Source organism: Hylobates moloch, unplaced genomic scaffold (genome assembly GCF_009828535.3).
Source record: "Hylobates moloch isolate HMO894 unplaced genomic scaffold, HMol_V3 SCAFFOLD_12, whole genome shotgun sequence".
Classification (NCBI taxonomy): domain Eukaryota; kingdom Metazoa; phylum Chordata; class Mammalia; order Primates; family Hylobatidae; genus Hylobates; species Hylobates moloch.
In genome coordinates, this window is record NW_026652287.1 from 55394917 (window position 1) to 55419187 (window position 24271).

The window sequence follows — 24271 nt, forward strand, 5'->3', positions numbered from 1 at the left end:
AGAGCAGAAGAGAAAAAGGAGTAGAGGAGGAGGAGGAGAATGACGAGGAGGAGGAGAGGAAAAGAATAAGGAGGAACAGAGCAGGAGGGGGAGCAGGAAGAGATGAGGAGGAGACGGGGAGGAGGAGAGGAGGATGAGGAGGAGGGGGAAGACAGGAGAAGGAGAAAGAGGAGAGGGGGAAAAAGGAGGAGAAAAAAGCAGAAGAAAAGGAGAGGAGGGGGAGGAGGAGAGGAGAAGGAGGAAGAGTAGGAGAGGAAGAGGAGGAGAGGAGAAGGAGGAAGAGAAAAATTGGAGAAGAGGCAGAGGAAAGGAGAAGGAGAGGGGGAGGAGAGAAGGAGGAGGGGAGGAAGGGAAATAGAAGGAGGAGGAGATGAGAAAAGGGGAGAAGGAGATGAGGAGAAAAAGGAGGAGGAGGAGGAGGAGAGAAAGAGGAGAAGAAGAAGCAGAGAAGGAGGAGGAGAGGAAAAGAAGAGGGAGAGGAGGAAAGGAAAAAGCAGGTGGAGAGGGGGAGGAGGAGAGGAGAAGAAGGAGACGGGGAGGAAGTGAGAAGGAAAAGGAGGAGAGGAGAAGAAGGAAATGAGGAAATGAGAAAGAAAAAGAGGAGGAGAAGAAACAAGGTGAAAAAAATGAGGAAGAGTAGGAGAGGAGAAGAAGGAGGTGGAGGAGGAGAGGAAGGAAGAGAAAAAGAGGAGGAGCAGCAGAGAAGGAGGACGGTAGGAGGAGAGGAGGAAGGCAAAAGAAGAAGGAGGCGAGGAGAAGGAGGAGCAGGAGGAGAGGAGAAGTAGAAGAGAAGAAGGAGGAAGAGAAGAAAAGGAGGAGGTGCAGGAGGAAAAAAGGTAGGAGTAGGAGAGAAGGAGGAGATGGAGGAGAAGAGGAGAAGCAGGAAGAGAAAAGAGGAGAGGAGAAGGAGGAGGAGGAAAGGAAAATAAAAAAGAAGAGGAGAGGAAGAAAAGAATAAAGAGGAGGAGAGGAGAAGGAGGATGAAGAGGAGGAATGTAGAAGAAGAGTAAGAGGAGAGAAAAAGAGGAGGATGAGGAAAAGGAGAGGAGGAGGAGAGGAGGAAGAGAGTAGAAGAAGGAGTAGGAGGAGCAGGAGGAAAAGAGGAGAAGAGGAGAAGAAGAGAAGGAAGAGTGGAGGAGGAAGAGGAGACGAGGAGAGAAGGAGGAGGGGAGAAGGAGGAAGAGTGGAGGAGGAAGAGGAGATGAGAAAAGGAGAAGGAGGAGGAAGAGAGAAGAAGAATAAGAAGGAGGAAAGAGTAGAAGGTGGAGGGGTAAGGAAAGGAGGAGAGGAGAAGGAGGAGAGAAGAAGAATAAGAAGGAGGAAAGAGAGTAGAAGGTGGAGGGGTAAGGAAAGGAGGAGAGGAGAAGGAGGAAAATAGGAGGAGTAAAAGATGAGTAGGAGGGGGAGGAGAGAGGGTGGTGGAGAGGTTTAGGGGGAGGAGGAGAAAAGAATGAGGAAGAGAGGAGGAAGACAAGAGAAGGAGGAAAAGGAGGAGAGAAAAAGAAGGAGAGGAGAAGGAGGAGGAGTAGGAAAAGGAGGGGAGGGGTGAAAAATGAGAGGAGGAGGAAGAAATGGAAAGGATGAGAGGGGGAGGAGAGGAGAAATAGGAGGAGCAGGAGAGGAGGAGGAGAAAAAGAGGAGAAGACAAGAAGGGAGGAGGAGGAGAGGAGGAGTAGGAAAAGGAGAGGAATAGATGAGGACAGGAGAAGGGGGAGGATGAGAAGGAGTAGAGAAGAAGAATGAGAGGAGAGGAGGAGAGTAGGAGAGGAGGAGATGAGGATGAGAGGAGGAGGGGGAGGAGAGGGGGAGGAGGAAAAAGAAGAGAGAAGGAGAGGAGAAAGAGCAGGCAAGGAGGTGGAGGAGAGGAAGAGGAGGAGGAGAGAAGGAGTAGAAGGAAAGGAGGAGGAAGAAAAAGGGGAGGAGAGAAGGGGGAGAGGAAAAGGAGGAGGAGAGGAGGAGGAGACGATGGGAGGTGGAGTAGAGTAGGAGATGGAGGAGGAGGAGGAGAGAAAGATGAGAGAAAGAAGAGGAGAGGAGGAGAAAGAGAGGAGAAAAGGAGGAGGAAGAGAGGAGGAAGTGGAGGGGAGAAAGGGGAGATAATGAGGAGGAGACGAGGGGGAGGAGGAAGAGGAAAGGAGGAGGTGGAAAGGAAGAGAAAAGGAGGAGGAGGAGGAGAAAAAATTTATCACTTTGTGGCATACAGTAATTATGACTATTATCATGGCATTTGGACTAAAGTTTAAACTCAATAGGAGAGATGGGAACAAAGATCAAAGATCCAGATTATTTCAGAGCTCAATTTCAGAGCTAAAAAAAAAAAAAAAAAAAAGATATGTGGTAATACACCTGTGGACGTTGCCAATGCAAAAGAGTTGCATTATTTTGGTTTTGGATCACGCCGTATGTCACCATACACAATGTATGCAGTGCCTAGGAGAGAGCAGAGAGCCACAACACTTAGGTGCTCGGCCCAGTGAAACATCACTATCTCTTTTTGGTCAGAGACCAAACAGTAGAGGAGAGCCACATCACCTAGGTTCTAGGTCCAGCAATACATCCCAATACTTTCTGAGAGGAAGACCAAAGCAGGAGAGCCACATCACCTAGGTGAGAGCCCCAGAGATATGGCACAAAGCCTTCAGTGGGTAGGGCTCAGGAAGAAGAGGAAAGTTACATAACCTAGGGGCTACAGCCAGCTATATGTCACAATCACCCAAGAGGCAGGGATGATGCATGAGAGGAGAGTCACATCAAGTAGGCGGTGGGCAAAGCAATATGTAACAATCAGAGGAGAGTGTCATCTCCTACATGCTGGACCATACGTTACAACATCCCCTACGGGCAAAGCCCAGGTAAGAGAAGAGATAAACATCAAATAGTTGATGGGCTAAGAGATACTTCTCAATGCCCCCTGTAGAAAGAGACTAGGAGAAATAAATCAGATTGCCTGTGTGCTGGGCCCAGGGATAAGTCACTATTTCATCTATGGACATGGCCCAGGCGGGCGAGGAGAGTTACTTCACTTAGATGGTGGACACAGAGATATGTAACAATCTCTTCTATAAGCAAGACCCTGGTAAGAAAAGAAAGATACATCAAATATTTTATGAACCCACAGATGCCCCCTTTTTGACAGAGTCAAGGCAAGAAAGTCACATCACCTTGGTCCTGGGCCCAGCAATAGGTCACAATACCTTCTGAAGACAGGGCCAAGGCAAATGAGTAACATCTTGGAGCTGGGCCCAGGATATATATAACAGTCTCCCCTGTGGGCAGAATCTAGGAAGAAGAGAAGTGTCACATTAGCTAGGTGCTGAGCCCAGGGATATGTCACCATCCCTCCAGGCAAGAGATGAGAGTACATTACCTGGGTGAAGAGTGCAGGGAGGTATCACAATCCCCTTTTTAGGCTGGGCCCAGGCAGAAGAGTCACATCGCCTAAGTGTTAGAATGAGCAATGTGTCACAATGCCCCTTGTGTGCAGCACCAAGGTAGGGGAGAAAACTTAACGTCACCTGAATGCAAGTCCCAGGGATATGTCCCAATGCCTCCTGTAAGAGGCACCAAGGCTTGAGAATAGTCTCACCTAGGTGCTGGGTCCAGCAATATATCACCATTCTATTAGTGAACCAAGCCCAGGCAGGAGAGTCAAATCAGGTGTTTGGCAGAGGTGTATGTCACAATCACACCTTCAAAAAATCCACGGATGAGATTATCAATCCCTCACACGTTCTGGTTCTAGGTATGAGCTTCAACATATCTTGTATGTTGTGTGAAGTACATGAGTCATTATCTCAACTGTGAACTGGATCTGTGCAGCAGCTTCTCAATGTTTTCTGGGCATTGTGTCCCCTTAGATAAGTCACAGCCTGACACGTGTGCTATTATGGTTTGAGGGTCAACAAATCCATGCATAACAAATCCATGTATAAGAGTCAACATTGCAACCCTTGACTTCCTCTAGATATAAGATTCAAAACCTCAACAGTGGGCCATGCTCATGTGAGAGGACAACAATCTTTACTCTTGACTGTGTCTGCTTACTAGTGTCACAATCTCACCTTTGAGCTGGGCTCTGTTAGTACACTCTCTGTACCACCCAAAGAATTTATGAGATACATGGTTTGGCTCTATGTCCTCACCCAAATCTCATCTACAGTTGTAATCTCCACATGTCAAGGGAGGAAGGTAATTGGATCATGGGGCAGTTTCTCCCATACTGTTTTCGTGATAGTGAGTGAGTTCTCAGGAGATCTGATGGTTTTACAAGTGTTGGAAGTTCCTCCTTTATTCACTTTCTCCCTCCCTTGTGAAGAAGGTCCCTGTTTCCCCTTCTGCCATGATTATAAATTTCCTGAGGCCTCCCCAGCCATGTGGAACTCTGAGTCAATTAAACCTCTTTTCTACCTAAATTTCCTGGTCTTGGACAGTTCTTCATAGCAGTGTGAAAATGAACCAATACAATATGATATGCATGAGAATTGCAATCTGCATTAAGACCTTCATGCTGATATGAGCCCGTGATTGTACATGTCACTCTAAGCTTAGGTATGAGAGTCTGCACTTCCCCAATTGGCTGAGTCTAAATAGAAGAGTACTCATCTGCCTATGATCTGGGTTTAGAAATGGGTCACTATCCCATACGTGTCCAGATGTTCACATATGAGTGACACAATTCCATCTCTAGACTGTGTCTACGTGTGAGATTCAGGATCTCACCAGTGGGTTGTGTCTATGTGTGAGGATGACTATTTTAAGGATTGGCAGGGTGTGCATACCAGAAACATAGTATCTCTTGTGTCCTTGGACCTGTGATGACACTCTGTGTACCACTTGAGGGCTTTATACAATATGCAAGAGAGTGGTAAACCTCTGTGACCTTTGTACAAAGAGGACAGCCAGGATCTTACCTTTTTCCCTGAGCCTAGCTGTAAGAGACAGTATCTCTCTCATTGGCTACTTCAAGGTATGAGAGTCATCATCACACCTGTGAGCTGGGCCAAGATATATGTCACAATCACTCCTCTGGATTGGGAGTAAGCAGGAGAGTAACATTACCTGGGTTTGGGGCCAAATGTATGTGACAATCTTCTCTGAGGGCTCAGCAATATGTCACAATGATCTACGTATTCAAGACTCAGTCAAAAGAGCCTCACCACCTTGTTGTGGGGTCCAGCGATTTGTCATAATCTTTTCTGTTAGAAGGGTGCAGGCAGAAAAGAAGAGTCACATTTCCTAGGTAGTGTATGCAGATATATGTCACAAGGCCCCCTGTGGGCAGGGCCCAGGCAAGAGCCTCTTATTTTCTAGGTGTTGGACCCAGTGTTATTTCACAATACACCAAATATTTGGGGCCTGGGAGAAAGGAGAGTCACATCACGTAGATGCTGGGCCAAATGATATGTTATAATAACCCTCTTTGGCAGAGTCCAGGCAGAAAAATAAATGTGTCACATCACACAGGTGATAAAAAGTATGGCATAATACCCCTGTGGGCAGGGCTCATGCAGAAGAGTTGCATCACATAGTTGTTAAGATAGGCCATATGTCACAATGCACAATTTATGCTGAGCTCAGGCAGGAGAAAAGAGTAACATTACCTATGTGCTGGGCTCAGCGATACATCACAATACCTCCTTGGTCAGAGCCCAAGAAGTGGAAGAGAGTTACCTCACCTAGGTGCTGAGTCCATCAATATGTCACAGTACTCACTGAGTGAAGGGCCCAAGAATGATGATTACATCATTTTGGTGAGGGGCCCAGAGCTATGTTCCAGTGCTCCCTGTAGGTAGGGCTTAGGAAAAGAAGAGAGTCACATAACCTGTGACATAACCTAGACAGATGAGCCCAGCCCTATGTCAAAATTACAACAGTGGTCAGAGTCCAGACATGAGAGGAGAATCACATCACATAAATGTTGGGTGAAGGAATATGTCACAATCCCCACTGGGGACAGAAACAGAAAAATAAGGAGAATTACACCATCTAGGTAATGGGCCCAGAGATACGTTGCAGTAGCCCTCATGGGCAATGACCAGGCAGTAGAATCACATCACCTATGTGTTGGGTCTAGGGATAATTCACTCTACCTTCTGTGGGCATAGCACAGGCAAATGAGGAGAGTCACAACATCTAGGTGCTGGAATCAGAGACATGTCACAATCTCTTCTAAAGGCAAAGCCCAAGTAAGCGAGAAGAGTCACATCAAATAGTTCATGAACTTAGAGATATGTCACAATGCCCCCTGTGGGCAGGGTCCAGGCAAGAGACTCACATCATCTTGGTGCTGAGCCCAGCAATATGTCACAAGGCTTTCTGAGGTCAGGACCAAGGCAAAAATGTAACATCACCTTACTATTTGGTCCAGAGACACATTACACCCTCTCCTGCAGGCAGAACCTAAAAAGAATAGAAGAGTCACATCAACTCAATGCTAGGCCCAGTGATAGGTCACAATACTCCCTGTGAGCAGAGGTCAGGCAGAAGTGAGTCACATCACCTAGCTAATGGGTGCAGAGATGTCACAATGCCTCCTGTAGGCAGGGCCAAGTCAAGAGAGTTATATCACCTGGGTTCTGCACCCAGCAATATATGACAATGGGCCATGTGGGAAGGGTACAGGCAGGAGAATCACATAACTTGGGTGTGGAGCCCAATGTCACAATGCCTTCTGTGCACAGTGACAAAACAGAAGGGTAGACTCACATTAACTGAATATAAGGCCTAGTGGCAGTGATATGTCACGATGCTGTCTGTGGGCTGTGCCAAGGCAGTGGACTAGAGTCCCATCATGAAGGTGCTGGGTTTAGCAATATGTCAAAATTCCATCTGTGGGTTGGGCCAAGGCAGAAGTGTCAAATCACTTAGTTGCTGGACAGAGGCATATGTCACACAACTTCACATGCAGAAAGATACAGGTACAAAGTTAAAATTCTTGCATATGACCTAATTCTAAGTATGGGAGTCAACATCTCCTTTATGTTGGGTCTAAGTCATGAGTCTTAATGGTGGGCTAGGTCTGTGTGTGGGAACCTCACTTTCTTCTGTGCACTCTGCCTCCTTAGTAGAGTCACAACCTCACAGGTGTGCCGGATCTTGGTCTGAGAATCACCAGCCCACATGTGGACTGGATCCACATATAAGAATCACTTTTTCAATTTTTGACTGCATCTAAATGTGACATTCAGAACCTCAAAAGTTGGCCGTGTTCATGTGGCAGTATGACACATGAACTGGAGGTGCATACAAGTGTGCTGTGCCTTGTCAGGAAACACTTTGTAGCACCTGAGGGCTTTATGCATGAGAGTCTCAATACGCTCTGAGACCCCCCTGGTGGTCTCAGAGGTCTGGTATGGACCCATGGTTACAATTTTTACCCTAATCTCTTCTTTCAGAGTCAACTTCTCTTTGATTGGCTCAGTCCAAATAGAAGTGTCCTCACCTACCTATGAACTAGGTTTAGAAATGAGTCACCATCCCAACTGTAGCATATGAGAGAAACAATTCCAGCTGTGGACTGTGTCAATCTGTGTGATTCAGGACCTCACCTGTGGGCTCTGTCCATGTATAAGGGTGAAAATCCTAATGGATGGTAGGGTGAGAATATGAGAAACACAATCTCATTTGAATGCTGGGCTCTGTGGTGGCATTTTGTTCCATGCTAGGGCTTTATACAATGTGTAAGAAAGTAGTGATTTTCTATAACCTTCATACAAAGAGGAGACATGGGATCTTACCCGTTTCTCTAATCCCAGCTAAAACAGATAGTATCTTTTCTGTTGGCTGGTGTCTGCTAATAGAGCCATCATTGCAACTGTTAGCTGGACCAAGGTGTATGTCCCTACCTGTGGGTAGGAAGCAAACATGAGGGTCACATCACCTATGTTTTGGGCCAGGAATATGTCACAATCTTCCCTGACAGAAGTGACCAGGCAGAAGAATAATATCATCTGGGTACTTAGCCAGGAATATGTTACAATCAATATCCCCTCCTGAAAGCTGGATGCAGGATGCAGGCTGCAGAACCACATCACCTTGGTAATGGGCTCAGCGATGTGTCAAAATGCTTTCTGTGGGCAAGGCCCAATTAGGAGAGACTCATCATCTGTTTGCTGAGGCCAGCAATATGTCACAACCTTCCCTGTAGGAAGGGTGCAGGCAGAAGAAGAGAGCCACATCACTTAGGTGATGAATGCAGAAATACATCACCAGGTCTTCTGTGGACAGGCCCCAGCCAGGAGCCTTCCATTTTCTAGGTATTGGGCCCAGCAATATGTCACAATACCCAAAATATGTGGGGATGAGACAAAAAAAAGAAAGAGAGACTCATGTCACCTAGATGATGGATCAAGTGATATGTCACAATCTTCTTATTTGGCAGGTCCCAGGAAATAAAAATGTGTCATATCTCCTAGGTGATGAACAAACAGTATCTTATAATACCCCTGTCTTCAGAGCTCATGGGGAAGAGTCGCATCACCTACTTGTTTGGTCCAGCCATATATTACAATACACAATGTATGCCGGGCCCAGGCAGGAGAGGAGAGTAACATCCCCTAGGTCCTGTGCCCAGGGATACATCACAATGCCTCCTTGAGCAGAGCCCAAGAAGTAGAGAAGAGTCGCATTGCTTAGGTGCCAGGTACAACAATTTGCCACAATACTTCCTGAGAGAAAGGCCTAGGCAGAGGTGTCACATCACCTTGGTGAGAGAACAAGAAATATATAACCATGTCCCTGGTAAGTAGAGCTAGAAAAAAAGATAAGCATCACATAACAGAGGGCCAGTGCCCACTTAACTGTCACAATCACACTAGTGGGCAGGGCTCAGGCAAGAGTAGAGAGTAATATAATGTAGGTGCTACAGCAAGCAATATTTCACAATTTTCACTGTGGGCAGGTCCCAGAAAGAAAATGAGAATCACATCACCCAGGTCATGGGCCCAGAGATATGTCGCAGTGGCCCTTGTGGACAATAATCAGGCAGAAGAATGACATTGCATGTGTGCTAGGCCTAGTGATAATTCATTATTCCTTCTGGGGGCCTGGTACAGGCAAAAGAGGAGAGTCACAACACCTAGCTGTTTGGCCCACAGATATGTCACTATCTCTTCTCTGGGCAAAGTCCAGGTAAAATAGCAGAGCCACATCAAATAATTGATGCAACCAGAGATTTGTTATAATGCCTTCTGTTGGCAGGGCCCATGCAAGAGAGTCACATCACCTAGGTGTTGGGCCCAGCCATATGTCACAAACACAATGTTTTCAGGGCTCAGGCAAGAGATGATAGTCACATCATTTAGGTCTTGGATCCATTGAAACATTACAATTTTTTATTCAGCAAAGGCTAAGCAGTCTACAAGAGTCACATAGCCTAGGCTTTAAGTCCAGCAATACCTTGCAATAACCCCTGAGAGGAAGGCCCAGGTAAAAGGGTAACTTCATCTAGGTGAGAGCCTAGTAATACGTCACAATTCTCTGTGTGGGTAAAGATCAGAATGAAGAGGGAAGTCACATAAAGTAATAGGTGGACTGATCTATATGTCACAATCACTCTAGTGGGAAGAGCTCAAACATGAGAGAAGAGTCACACCACATAGGTGCTGCATATTTTGCAATACAGAATGTATGCAGAGCCCAGAAAGGAGAGGACAGTCACATCACCTAGGCGCTGTGCCCAGCAATACATTACAATCTCTTCTTGGGCACAGCCCAAGCAGTAGAGGTAATCCTTGCTGCTGGACCCAAAAATATGGCACAATACACCCTGAAAAAAGGGCCCAGGCAGCAGTGCCACATCACCTGGGGAGGGTTTCAGAGATATGTCAAAATGCCTCCTGTGGGTAAGGCTCAGGAAGAAAAGAAGAGAAAAATAACCTAGGGGCTGGGGCCTGCCATTTGTTACAACCTCAGTGAGCAGGTCCCAGGCATGAGAGGAGAGTCACATAACACAGATGCTGTGCCAAGTGATATGCCACAACTCATACTGTGGACAGGTCTCTGCAATAAAGGAGAGTCACACAATCTGGCTGATGGTCACAAAGATACATCACAATGTATTTATCTCTTGTACTTATGTACAGGAACCAGGCAGAAGAATCACATCTCCTCTGGGCTGTGTCCTGGGATAATTTACTCTCCCTTCTGTGATCTGAGCCCAGGGAGAAAAGGAGACTCACATTACCTAGGTGTTGGGGCCAGAGGTATGTCACAATGTCACCTGTTGGCAAGTACCAAGTAAAAGAGGAGAGTAACATCAAATAGATGATGGGTCCAGAAATACGTCACAATTCCCCTTGTAGGCAGAATCTGGGCAGGAGAGTCACATCGCCTGGGTTTGAGACCTAGCAATATGTAACTAGATGCAATGTGGGCAATGCCAAGGCAGAAGAATAAAAAATACATACCCTAGGTGCTAGGTGCAGAAATATGTCACAATTTCATGTGACATTCCTGGACCTAACACCTAGGGTATATGTCTTTATTGTGACATCCTCACTCAGGTGCTTGGAAGAAGTGTATGTCACAATCAGAGCTGCAGGTAAGTTCAAGGGTAAGACTAAAACTCCCACACATATCCCTCTTCTGGATATGAGAGCAAACACCTGCTGTATGTTGGGTCTGAGTACAAAATTCACAGTATCAACAGTGGACTGAATCTGTGCATGAGAACTTCAGTCCCTTCTGTGCACTGTCTTATTTGTGGAGTAATAGCTTTACAGGTGAGTTGAATCTTAGTCTGATATTCACCAACCCACCTGTGAATTACATCGAAGTATGAGACTCAATTAATCCAACTTTTAACTTCCTCCTAATGTGAGATTCAGAACTAAGCAGTAAGCTGAATTCATGTGAAATAATGAAAATCTTTACTATGAGCTTTGTGTGCATAAGAGTGTCACAATCTCACCTGGGCCAGAGATATGTTACAGTCTCCTCCTGAAAGCAGGACACAGGCAGCAAAGTCGCCTCACCTGGATGCCGAGCCCAGCAGTAAATCACAGCGTTCTCTGGACTCAGCTTTTGGTTCAGGAACATGAAGGAGAGACACATCACCTGGTTTCTGGGTGCAGTGATGTGTCACAATCTCTTGCCCTCAGAGAAGAACATGAAAAGAAAAGGAGTCACATCAGCTAGGTGCTGGGTTAGTCACAGGTCACAATCCTCCCTGTAAGCAGGAACCAGGCAGAAGTGAGTCCCAAAAATGTCCTCTCTGGGCAGCGCCAAGGCAGGATAATAAAGCCACATCACCTAGGTGCTGGGTCCAGCGATAACTCACAATCCTGTATTTGGGCTGGGCCCTGGCTACAAAGTCAAATCACTCAGGTGCTGGCCAGAGGGATATATCACATTTACACCTGTAGGAAGGTCAGAGAATGATATTTACAATCCAGCACATATCCTGTTTCTGGGTATGTGAGTTAACACCTCATGTATGTTGAGTCTTAGTACATGAGTTCATCTCAACAATAAACTGGATCAGTGCATGAGAGGCACAATTCTTCCAGTGCACTGTTTTATCTGAGTGAGTTACAGCCTCACAGGTGTGCTGAATATTGGTCTTAGCGTCATTAACCTACCTGTGGACCAGATTCACCTATAAGAATCAATTTTCCAACGTTTGAGTGCTTTTTGTTGTGAAATCCAGAGCCTTAACAATGGGCTGTGTTCATGTGGGAAGATGACAATCTTTTTCTGTCGACTTGGTGAGTGTCACAATCTTGCTTGTGTATCACCCTAGGGCTTTATACGTGGTGCATGAGATTCTCAATCTGCTCTGAGACATTTGTGCTAGTATGAATCATGATCATTCCTGTGCTCTTAAGCCCAAGTATGAGAATCAACATCTCTCCAATTAGCTGAGTCCAGAATGAAGAATCTTCACCTTCCTATGAGCTTAGCTTAAAGTGAGACACCATCCCAACTGTGCTTACATGTTTACATATGATAGCCACAATCTCAAATGTACACTGTGTCCACCTGTAAGATTCAGGACCTCAATAATGGGCTATGTTCAATTGAGAAAATAATGAGAAATACAACCTCACCTTTGTCTTGGGCTCTGTGTTGACACTCTCTGTACCACCCAAGGGCTATTAAATGTGAGAGAGTGGTAATTCTCTATGACCTTCATACAAAAATGAGACCTAGGATTTGACCCATTTTCCTAAGCCTAGCTAAGAGAGACAGTATCTTTCATATTGGCTGGCTCAAGTTATGAGAGTCATTATGATACCTGTAAACTGAATGCAGATATATGTGACAACCTCCCAATTGGGTAAGGAGGGAATGAACAGGAGGATCACATCACCTGGGTGCTGTGCCAGAGATATTTACAACTTTCTCTCAGGGCAGTGTCCAGGCAAGAGAATCACATCATGTTGTTGCTGGGCTGGAATTATGTCATAATTTGTTCTGAGAGTAAGGACCAGGCAAGAGAGGCACAGTACCTGTGTTTTTAGCCAGCGATATGTTATAATTCCCTCCTGAAAGCAGGACTAAGGCAGCAGAGTCCGTTCACCTGGTTGCTGGGCCTAACGATATGTCACAATGTCTTCTGTCTCTAGGTCCAATCAGCAAATGCACATTACCTAGTGCTGGCTCCAGTGATGTGTCACAATTCCTTTTATTGGGATGGCCCAGGCAGAAGAGGAAATCTGAAACACCTAGGGGATGAACAAAAAGTCACATCCCAATAACTCTGTGAGCAGGACCCATGCATGAGAGTCACATCACCTAGCTGCTGGGTTCAGTGATATGTCACAATCCCTTCTGTGGGCTGGGCCCAAACAAAGAGAGTCAAATCACTTGGGTGCTGGGAAGAGGCACACTTCACACCTGCAAGAAGGTCCAAGAATGAGATTAAAAATTCCATACAAGTCCAAATTCTAGGTATGAGAGTCAATGCCTCCTGTATGTTGCTTCTATATACATGAGCCACAATCTCTACAATGGACTGAATCCACTCATGAGAGCCTCAATTTTTTTCTGTGTACTGTGTTCCCTTATTAGAATCACAGTCTCACAGGTGTGCTAGATTTTTGTCTGAGAGAAACCAATCAATCTGTGGACCAGATCCACTTATGAGAGTCAATTTTCCAACTTTTGACTGTCTCCAGGTATGTGATTGAGAACTTCAACAGTGGGCTGTGAAAGGATGATAATCTTTACTGTTTGCTGTGTGTGTGTAAGAGTGTCACAATCTTACTTTTGCTCAGGGCCATGTTAAGACATGTTCTGTATCACCCAAGGGCTTTATATGGTATGCATGGGAGTCACAATTTCCTCTAAATCCTTTGTGCTGGTGTGGACCCATGATAGTGTCTGTAGCTTTAAGCCCAGGTATGACAGTCGACATCTTTCTAATTGGTTGTGTCTAGATAGGAGAGTTTTCACCTGCCAGAGCTGGGTTTAGAAATGAGTCACCATCACAACTCTGAACAGAAATTCACAAATAAATGTCACAATTTTAACTGCGACTGCATCCATGTGTGAGATTAAGTGCCTCACCAGTGGGCTTTGTCCATGTGTGAGGGTGACAATCGTAATGGTTGTCAGGGTGAGCACACAAGAAACACAATCTCATCTGCATGCTGGACCTTGTGATGACACTGTCTGTACCACCCAAGGGCTTTACACAATATGTGAGAGAGTTGTAACCTTTTATAACCTCCGTACAGAAAGGAAATCCAGGATCTTACCCAGTTTTCTACACCTAGCTATGAGAGACAGTATTTGTCCCCTTGGCTGGTTCAAAATATTAGAGTCATTATCGCACCTGTGCACTGGCCAATATATATGTCAAAATACTACCTGTGTGTAGGGAGCAAACAGAAGAGTCACATCACCTAAGTGCTGAGACAGGGATATATGCCAATCTTTTCTGAAAGAAGGTTCCAGGCAAAAGAGACATATCACCTGGGTTCTCAGCCAGGGATATCTTACAATTCCTCACTGAAAGCAGGGCACAGACAACAGAAACACATCACCCAGATTCACGGCTCAGTGTTATGTCACACTGTTACCTTTGGGTAATACCCAGGCATGAAAGACATAACAGCTGGTTTCTGGGTTCCACGATATGTAGCAAATTTCCTACAAACAGCATGAAAACAGAGGAGGAGAGTCAAGTCTCTTAGGTGGTGGGTGCAATGATATGTCACAAGGCCTCTGGTGGGCATAGCTCAGGCAGGAGTCTCTCATCCAGTATAAGTTGGGATCAGTATTAAGTGACAATATTCAACATATGCAGGGCCCAGGCAAAACAGAAGAGTTACATTACCTAGCTGCTCAATCCAGTGGTATGTTACTTCTTCTTTTTTTTGGGGGGGGGGGGCAGGGCCCAGGCAGAAGAGAAGAGTCATATCATCTAGGTGATGAATAAAAAGGTATGTCATTATTCCTCTGTGGGCAGTGCTTGTGCAGAAAATTTCACCTTGTAGGTGTTGGACTCAGCAATATATCACAATGTCCGCAGTGCTTTGGAAGGAGAGGAGAGTCACATCACTTAGGTGCTAGGTCCAGCAATACATCTCAATCACTTCTTTGACAAAGCCGAAGCAGTAAAAAAGAGTCACATCACATAAGTCCGGGGTATAGCAATATGTCAAAATACCCCCGAGAAGAGGGCCCAGGAAAGAGAGTCACTTTGGTGAGAATATCAGAGATATGGGACAATTCCATTTTTGGGTATTCACAGAAAAGAAGAACATCCCATAACCTAGAAGCTGGGCTCAGCTCTATGACACAATCACCCTAGTAGGCAGGTCCATTCAAGAGAAGACTGTCATATCACGTAGGTACTGGGCAGTGATATGTCATAATCCCCATGCTGATAGACCCAGAGACATCTCACAATAACCTCTTCAGGTAGAGATCAGGCAGAAGAATTACAACATTTGTGTGCTGCACCTAGTGATAAGTCACTCTCATTTCTGTGGACATGGCCCAGGCAGAAGAGCAGAGTCACATTACCTAGGTGCTGGGCCAAGAGATATGTCACAATCTTTTACATGAGCAAAACCAAGGTAAAAGGGAAGAGTAACATCAGATAGTAGGTGTTACCAGAGACATGTCACAATGTCCCCTGTATGAGAGAATGAAGCACTCAAAACACATCACTAGGTTGCTTAATATAGTGATATGTTAAAATCTTTCCTGAGGGCATGATGCAGGCAGAAGAGGAGAGTCATATCTCCTATGTGATGGATGCAGAGATATGTCACAAGGTCTCCTGCAGACAGCGTCCAGACTGAAGCCTTCCATCCACTAGGGTTTGGGTCCAGTGATATGTTACAATACCCAAATTATGCAGGGCCCAGGCAAAAAAAGAGAGTCACACCACCTAGGTACTGGGTCCAATGATATATCACAATTTTCTATTTTGGCAGGGCCCAGGCAGAAAGAAAATTTACATCACCAAGGTGATGAATAAAAATACATGTCATAATAGTTTTGTGGACATGATCCATGCAGGAGAGTCACATCACCTAGGTGTTGGATGCAGAAATATGTCACAATATAAAATGTATACAGGGCTGAGGCATGAGATGATAGTAACTTCACTTATTTTTTGAGCCCAGCTATATAATTGTTTTTTGGGCAAAGCCCAAGTAGTAGAGGAGAGTCACATCACTTCGGTGCTGGGTCCAGCAAGGTGTCACAATACCTGCTGAGGGGAGGGTGCAGGCAAGAGAGCCATGTCACTTAGGTGAGGGGCCCAGAGATATCTCACAATACCCTCTGTGGGTAGAACTCAGGAAAAAGAAGAGAGTCACATAATCTAGAAGCTGGGCCTTGCTGTATGTTACAATCACTCAGTGGACAGGTCCCAGGCATGAGAGCAGAGTCACATCACATAGGTGCTGGGCCAAGCAATTTGCCACAACCTTCACTGTGGACAGGTCCCAGGAAAAAGAGGAGAGTCACATCATTTAGGTAACAAAACCTGAGTTATGTCACAGTTACTTGTTTGGGCAGAGGTCAGAAAGAAGTATCACACAACCTGTGTGCTGGACTAAGCAACACGTCACTCTCTCTTTTTTAGGCATGGCCCAGGGAGGAGAGAAGATTCATATCACCTAAGGTCTGGATTCACAGATATGTCCCAATTTCTTCTTTGGGCAATGATGAGGTAAGAGAGCAGAGTCACATCAAGTGGTTGATGGGCCCAGAGATATATCACATTGCCCCCTGTGGACAGGGACCAGGCAGGAGACTCACATCACCTTGGTGGTAGGATGAGCAATATATCACAATATGTTTTGAGAGCAGATCCAAAAGAGGAACACCATCTTGGTGTTGACTGCAGCAATATCTTACACTTTTTTTGTGTGGGCAGAACCTATAAAGAAGGGAAAGGTTGGCCAGGCACTGTGGCTCATGCCTATAATTCTAACACTTTCGGAGGCTGAAGTGGACAGATCACCTGAGGTCAAGAGTTTAAGACCAGCCTGGCCAATATGGGGAAACCCTGTCTCTACTAAAAATACAAAAATTAGCTGGCCGTCCTGGTGGGCATGTGTAATCCCAGCTACTCAGGAGGCTGAGGAAGGAGAATCACCTGAACCTGTGAGGTGGAGGCTGCAGTGAGCTGGGATTGCACCACTGCACTCCAGCCTGGGTTACAAAGTGAGACTCCATCTCAAAAGAAAAAAAAAAAAAGAAAAAGAAAAATCACATAAGCTAGGCACTGGGCCCAATTATATGTTATAGTCACCCCTTTGAGAAGGGAACAGTCAAGAGAAGAGAGTCACATCACCTCTGTGGTGGACACAGAGATACTTCACAATGCTCTCTGTAGGCAGGACCAGAACACAAGAGTTACATAACGGGGGTGTTAGACCAAGCAACACGTCTCAATGGCTGATATGGGCTAGATACAGTCAGGAGAGTCACATAACCTGGGTGTGGGACTCAGTTATATGTCAAAATGCCCCCTGTGGGCAGTGACAAAGCAGGAGAGGAGATTCACATCACCTGGACGTAAGGCCCAGTGACATGTTACAATTCCCCAGTTAGCAGCGATAAAGCATCACCTAGGGGCTGAGTCCAGTGATGTGTCACAATTCCATCCAGGCTGGGCCCAGGCAGATGTGTCAAAAAGGTTCTGTGAAGGTACATATGTCACAATCACACCTGCAGGAAGGTCCAGTAATGAAATTAACAATCTCACACATGTCCCGGTTCTAGGTATGAGAGTCAACACCTGTGTATTGGATCCAAATAGATGAGTCACAATCTCAACAATTGACTTGAACCATGTGTGAGATCCTAGTTTCTAGTTGCATTACTATTAGTACCAGTACCTATTAATTCTTCCACATTCTACATCTTTGTTCTGTATGAATGTGCATACAAATATCAATACATATACAAGGTTATATGAGTATTTCCATGTAAATATGTACACAAAAATTGTACCTCAAGAAACATTTTTCAATCTTTTAGCATATTCTAAGGGTGCAGATATAGAATTATTTCCCTTCTCTAGCTCAATAGCATGTCAGAATGGAACATAGCTATACAATGTTATTTGTATAGACAAACAAAGCTTCACTTTCGGGCAAGGTCTGAAAAATAAGCTGATAGTAAAGCCATGTAACACTTTCTGTCCAGGTTAGCGTTTCTGGACCTTGCTTTTCTTCTCAGAGTATGCATGAGCTATTCTCATCCACTACTGGGGGCCCGTCTTGAGTAAATCTACAGTTGCTATTTAGAGAACTGGCTGATTGAATCCAGCTGGGCTCATCTGATTGCCTGACTGAAATCACCTGGCCTGAAATTATTGGCCAATTAAAATCATCTGGGCTCAAATAGTTGCTGACTGGAGCTAAATTGAAATCACCTGGACTTAACTAATTGCCTGATTTTAATCTCCTGGGATCAGCTAATTGACTGTAATTACCTGGTTTGAGTGAATTGGCTGATTGAAATCAAAAGTGCTGACCTAATTGGCTGATTGAAATCACCTGGAATGAGGTAATTGACTGATTGAATTTACCTGATCTGAGCAAATTGGCTGATTAGAATTACCTAGACCACGCTAACTGGCTAACTGGAATAAACTGGGCTAAGCTGATTGGCTTATAGAAATCATCAGGGCTGAATAAATGGGCTGATTGTATTCGCCTGCCCTGAGAATAAGTAGGGAAATGACTTCTGACTTTTAAGTTTTTTTTACAAGACATACTCATAAATGGACATTACATAGGCATATTTATATATCTGTATGTATTTGCATATGCTTATCTATCTACATATACCTGTTATTAAATATTCAAGTTAAAGTGTGCAAAGAAATCTGAAATTTGCTTTCAATATTGCAGTCTATCTTGAATTTGCAGACCTTGGCTTTTCTACCCCTATTCAAGAAATCACTCCTTCAGCCAAACAAACCAATTACAAAATTGTGTTCCAATGTCACAAGTTCAAAAACAAAGAGCTCCTGAAAAGATGTAAGCTTTAAATGGAATTAGCATTTTCAATTTTTGTTTGGGCCTTTAATTTAAAGCTAGTTTACCTCTGTTCCTGTGTTAATCAGAATGAAAAGAAACATTTTCGACTTGGCACTGAATGACACTTGTGGTTTTAGTAAATTTCTTGCTCACAGATTGGAGCAACAAAAAGATACTTTCTTTTTTTTTTTTTTTTACAGTTTCACTCTGTTGCCCAGGCTGGAGTGCAGTGGCAGGATCTTGGCTCACTGCAACCTCCGACATCTGGATTCGAGTGATTCTTTTGCCTCAGCCTACTGAGTAGCTGGGATTACAGGTGCCCAGCACCATGCCCAGCTAATTTTCGTATTGTTAGTAGAGATGGGGTTTTACCATTTGACCAGGCTGGTCTCAAACTCCTGACCTCGAGTGATTCACCTGTCTTGGCCTCCCAAAATGTGGTGTGAGCCACCACACCCAGCCAAAAAATACTTTCTTTAAACGTGATAAATGCAGCTAAATTCACGTCAGAGTATTCTTCCATTTGTGTACTCTTGTGGATATACTTTAGAGAACAAATAAGATTTTTCATGTATGGAAATTTATTTTTATATTACTATCAGTAAAAATACCTATCAACACTTTGAAATTCTATGTCTTTATTCTGTATAAATATTGAAATAATGATAGATAGACCTGGATAGAAATACACTGTCATGCTCAGGGTCAGGTTACATCTCCAGCTGAGAGCCAAGGAGAGTGGGTGGATGTGAGGAAGGGAGCTGGAGGAACTCTTGAGAGACAGCAGGTAAATGAGACATGGCTTTATTCAGCAGCCCCTTCACAGGGTCAGTGTTACATTTATATACTACACAAACAATAGTGGCTGAGTGCTAGGTGGTGAGCTTCTCTATGTTATGTCTACATGGCTATGGTTATACAAACCTGTGCACCGGTGCCACAAACCTGCTGAGTCATCCAGACTGTTTACCTCAGCCTATGCCTGCTGCCCTATGCCTGCTTGGTTGCAGCAAAGCCATTTTCTTTACATATACATGAGTAGATAAATAAACGTATACATACAAGATTATATAAGTTTATCTATGTAAATAATTGTATATGAGAAAAATGTTCATCAGGAGACATTGTCAATTTCCCAGTCTATCTTAGAAACACAGATGAAGCCTTTACTTCTCACCTATATAGCTCCATACCATCTCAGACTGAAAGACAGCCATACATATATAAATCAACAAAGCTTCACACTTTAGGGCATGGCCTGGATATAAGCTTCCACTACTGCCACATGAAGCTTTATGTGCATCTTAACATTTCAGGGCCCTACTTTCTTTCTCTTTGTATTTCTGTGTTATTCACATATGCCATCTTTGTTCTCCCTTGATGCCTCTGCTTCCTAATTTAACTAGATGTCTGATTATATCCACCTGAGCTGTGCTAAGGGAACTAGTGAATGAAGATATGCTAGTGAATGAAGATGACTTCTGATCTAGATTTTTTTCTGAAGTGTTTTACTAGACATATGCACAAATGGACATTACATAGCCATACCCATGGGGTCCACACTGTGTTTATATATATACATTTTCCCCACCTACTTGATATGAATGTATATGTGTGCAGAAAAATAATCACAAAGTAAGCATGGTCAGAGGTTATATTAATTTTTTTCAGGCCATTTGAATGCAATCAGCCAATTAGTTCAGTGATGATTTATTCAATTCAAGCTACACACCAACTGATATTTTAAAAATAAATGTGAAAATGTTTTTTGTTATCTGGAACACGGAGGTTTTTCATTCTGGGTCTCATTAAGTTAGCCCAAAGTGGCTCTGTACCTTCAGGTAGAAACATCTAGAAATGCTCAACACCAGTCACCTAGCTTTCCTCACAAAGAAGCTTTTGCCTAGCCAGTAAGAATTACCTTTGTCATTTCAGTGAATGTTCACTCTATCCTGGTTAAAATGTGGCCAGGTACTATGTGCCATTATATTTGCTTTCAGTTTCACAGTCTGTCTTCTAAAAAGTGACCTAAACTTTCTCTTACCACAAAAACCCTATTTCAGCCTCAGAGATGATAAGATAAGAGTGTACTTTTACATCGCGCATGCATTGGGAAAATAATAAACAGCCCCTCTCTTGACTGAGGCCATAATGAGAAATAATAAGTATACTCAAATTGAGGTGAGGACCTTTGGACTGGGGCTGGTTCATCTCTGTCCCTATGTACAAGATAAAGAAAAGGTCAAACTGAAAATGGAAATGAATGACATTTTCATCTCTTGGAAGTGAGCAACAAAGACCAATGTTTTCTTTGTAAATGATAAATGTAGCAGAATGTTTGCAAGACTGTATCTTTGTGTACTCTTGTAGATATACTTTATATGGCAAAGAGTTTATACTTGTATGTAAGTTTCTTCTTCTGCTACATTAGTATCAATACCTATCAATACTTTCACTTTCTATAAATTTATTCTATATCAATATAGATACAAATATTAATATATCTGTATACAGATATACATAGGCAGATATAAAAACACTCACAGAATTATATAAGTATGTCTATGTAATTATTTATGTATACAAAAAATTGCTGGGCACAGTGGCCAATGCCTGTAATCCCAGCATTTTGGGAGGCAAATGCTGACAGATCATGAGGTCAGGAATTCAAGACCAGCCTGGCCAACATAGTGAAACCCCGTCTCCTCTAAAAATACAAAAAAATTAGCTGGGCACAGTGACGGGCACCTGTAATCCCAGCTACTCAAGAGGCTGAGGCAGAAAAGTTGCTTGAACCTGGGATTCAGAGGTTGCAGTGAGCCAAGATCACACCACTGCACTCCAAGCCTGGTTGACAGAGTAAGACTTCATCTCAGGAAGAAAAAAAAAGTACTCCAAAAGACATTTTCAATCTCATAGCATATTCTAAGAACGCATATGTAGAATTACTTCTCTTTGGCTCAGTAGCATGCCAGAATGGAACATAGCTATACAATGTTTTTGTATAAACATAAGCAATTCGTCACCTTTAGGGAAAAGAACTGGGAAGTAAGCTGACAGGAAACCCATGTAATACTTTCTGTCCACATTAGCATTTAAGAGCCCTTATTTTCTTCTTGTTTTATGCATGCAGCATTCACATCTACCTTCCTGGGCTTGCCTGGATGAATACTTAGTCATCACTTACATAATTGGCTGATTGAATCCACACGAACTAAACAAATAGGCTAATTGAAATCATGTGATTTGAGCTAATTGGCTGGCTGGAATCACCTTGGCTGAGCTAGTTTACTGATTGGAAATACATGGGCTGAGCTAATTTGCTGATTGCATTAACCTATCCTGAGGGGGCTGTGTAGGACCGATTTACTTATATTTTGGGACTGGTTTACTTATATGTGATTCAGCTTTATTATATTTTGGGACTTTTTAATAAGATGAACTCATAGAAATCGCATAGACATATTTATATGACCCAGTGTGTTTGAATATATATATCTACATATCTTATATCTGTATATAAATCTACAGAAAAAAGTATTAAGAGAAAGTTGTAATATGATTCCAGTATCACAGTCTATCTTTAAGTCAGAGATCCTGGCTTTTCAACTCCTACCTAAAAGTCATGTCCCTAGCCAACAAAACCAAAAGACAAGATGGTATTCCCTTTTCGCTTAAAAAAAAAAAAAAAGTGCCCCTGAAATACTGGAAGCTTTAAAAAGAATTACTCAGCATTTTCAATTTGAGTGAGGATCTTTAAGCTGAGGCTAGATAATCTCTGGCTTTGTGCTCACCAGAATTAAAAGGGTCATCTTTGACTTGGCAATAAATGACTCCCATATCATATAAAGCCCCTGAGTATTACAGATAGTGTTATCACAGGGAACAATATGCAGGTGAGATTGTGTTTCTCATATGCACACCCCACCAAACATTAGAATTGTCACCCTCACTGATAGAAAGATCTCACTCCTGAGGTCCAGAATTTCACATGCAAATAGTCTACAGTTGGAATTTTGACTGTAATATGTAAAGATCTAGCCACAGTTGGATTAGTGACATATTTCTAAGCCCAGATAAGAGGCAGGTGAGGACTCCAGTATCTGGACCCAGCCAATTTAAGAGATGTTGACTCTCATACCTGGGCTTGGGGCAGCAGGTATGGTCATGGGTCCATACAAGCATGAAGGACTCAGAGTAAATTGTGATTGCCATTCATATTGTATAAAGTCCTTTGGTATTATAGACAGTGTAGAAATAGAAAAGAACAACAACAAACAAAACAATAGCAAGTCACTCCAAGTATTGTGGGAACCAACTGAAATTCAGGTTAGAAAAAAAAAACAGAGGAAGAAGGTCTGAGTAATGCCAGGTACTCAGGAGGCCGAGATGGGAAGACCACCTGGGCGAGACCAGGGAGATCCACGCCCCAGTGAATCATGATTGCATCCCTCTGCTGGATCCGAACAGTACTGCTGCCAGTGAGATTTATCTGGTTGACCTTAGACATGGCAAGGGGAGACCCATCTGGTTGACCTTAGACATGGCAAGCTGGCAGCTAAGTCCAAAGCTTTCAGCCAACATCTGTCTCAAATTAAATAAAAAAGCCAACAGTATATATATAACAATAACAAAGATATAATAATTAAAAACCAATACATAAATAAGTGGGAGTGAACAATAGTAAAAGATAATATCACAGTTAAGGTCTCTCTCTCTCTTTCTCTCTCTGTTTGTCATACCCAGGCTTGAGTGTGAAAAAATATAAACCAAAACGTCAACTTCAGCATGCAGGAAGGAGCATAGGAGAATAGAGAGAAAAAAGAACAAAGAAGAAAAATAAGAGCAAGTCATCCTAAGTATTGTAGAAACAAATTGAAATTGTGGTTAGAGATAAAAAAAGAAAGAAAGAAAAATAAGGTTCTATTTGTCACAGGGACTCGAGAGGCTGAGATGGGAAGACCACCCAGGCAAGACAGGGGAGATTGATGCCACAATGAATCACAATCGCATTACTCTTCTGAGGCTGAACTGTACTGCTGCTGGTGAGAGCCGTCTAGTCAACCTTAGACATGGAAAGGTGAGAGCCATCTGGTTGAATGTAGACATGACAAGCTGGCGGCTAAGTCCAACACTTGTAGCCGACATCTGTCCGAAAATAAATAAACTTTTAAAATGAGTAAATATGTAACAGTAACAAATAAATAATAACAAACAATATTAAAGACCAGCACATAAATAAGTGGGAGTGAACAATGGTAAAAGGTAATTAATATCACAATTAAGAGCTCCTTCCTCTCTCCGTTTGTCACACCCAGGCTGGAGAGTGACAAAAAATAAACCAAAAAGTCAACTTCAGTGTGCAGGAAGGAGCATAGGAGAACAGAGAAAGAAAAGAACAAAGAAGAAAATCAATGGCAAGTAACTCTAAGTATTGAGAAAACAACCTAAAATTAGGGTTAGTAAAAAAAAAAAAAAAAAAAAAAAAAACAGAGAAAGAAGGACCCTGTCATCCCAGATACTCGGGAGGCTGAGATGGGAAGACAACCTGTGTGAGACCGAGGAGATAGAGGCCGAAGTGAATGACGATCGCATCCTTCTGCTGGATCTGAATGGCACTGCCGCCAGCGATAGCCATCTGGTAGACCTAAGATACGGGCAGGCAAGAGCCATCTGGACGACTTTAGACATGGCAAGGTGAGAGCCATCTGGTCGATCTTCGACATAGGAAGGTGAGAGCTATTTTGTTGATCTCAGACATGGGAAGGTGAGAGCCATCTGGTAGACCTTACACATGGCAAACTAGCAGATAAGCC

The 24271-nt window shown here is 43.5% G+C and overlaps 1 long non-coding RNA gene across 1 annotated transcript; it reads left to right on the forward strand.

The window, feature by feature from the left end:
* The first annotated feature begins 13074 nt into the window (after positions 1–13074).
* Positions 13075–23313, forward strand: LOC131380813 (uncharacterized). The gene is made up of 3 exons (XR_009209052.1): positions 13075–13118; positions 16046–16132; positions 23202–23313. It is a non-coding gene; the product is annotated as an uncharacterized LOC131380813 (long non-coding RNA).
* Positions 23314–24271: the final 958 nt, after the last annotated feature.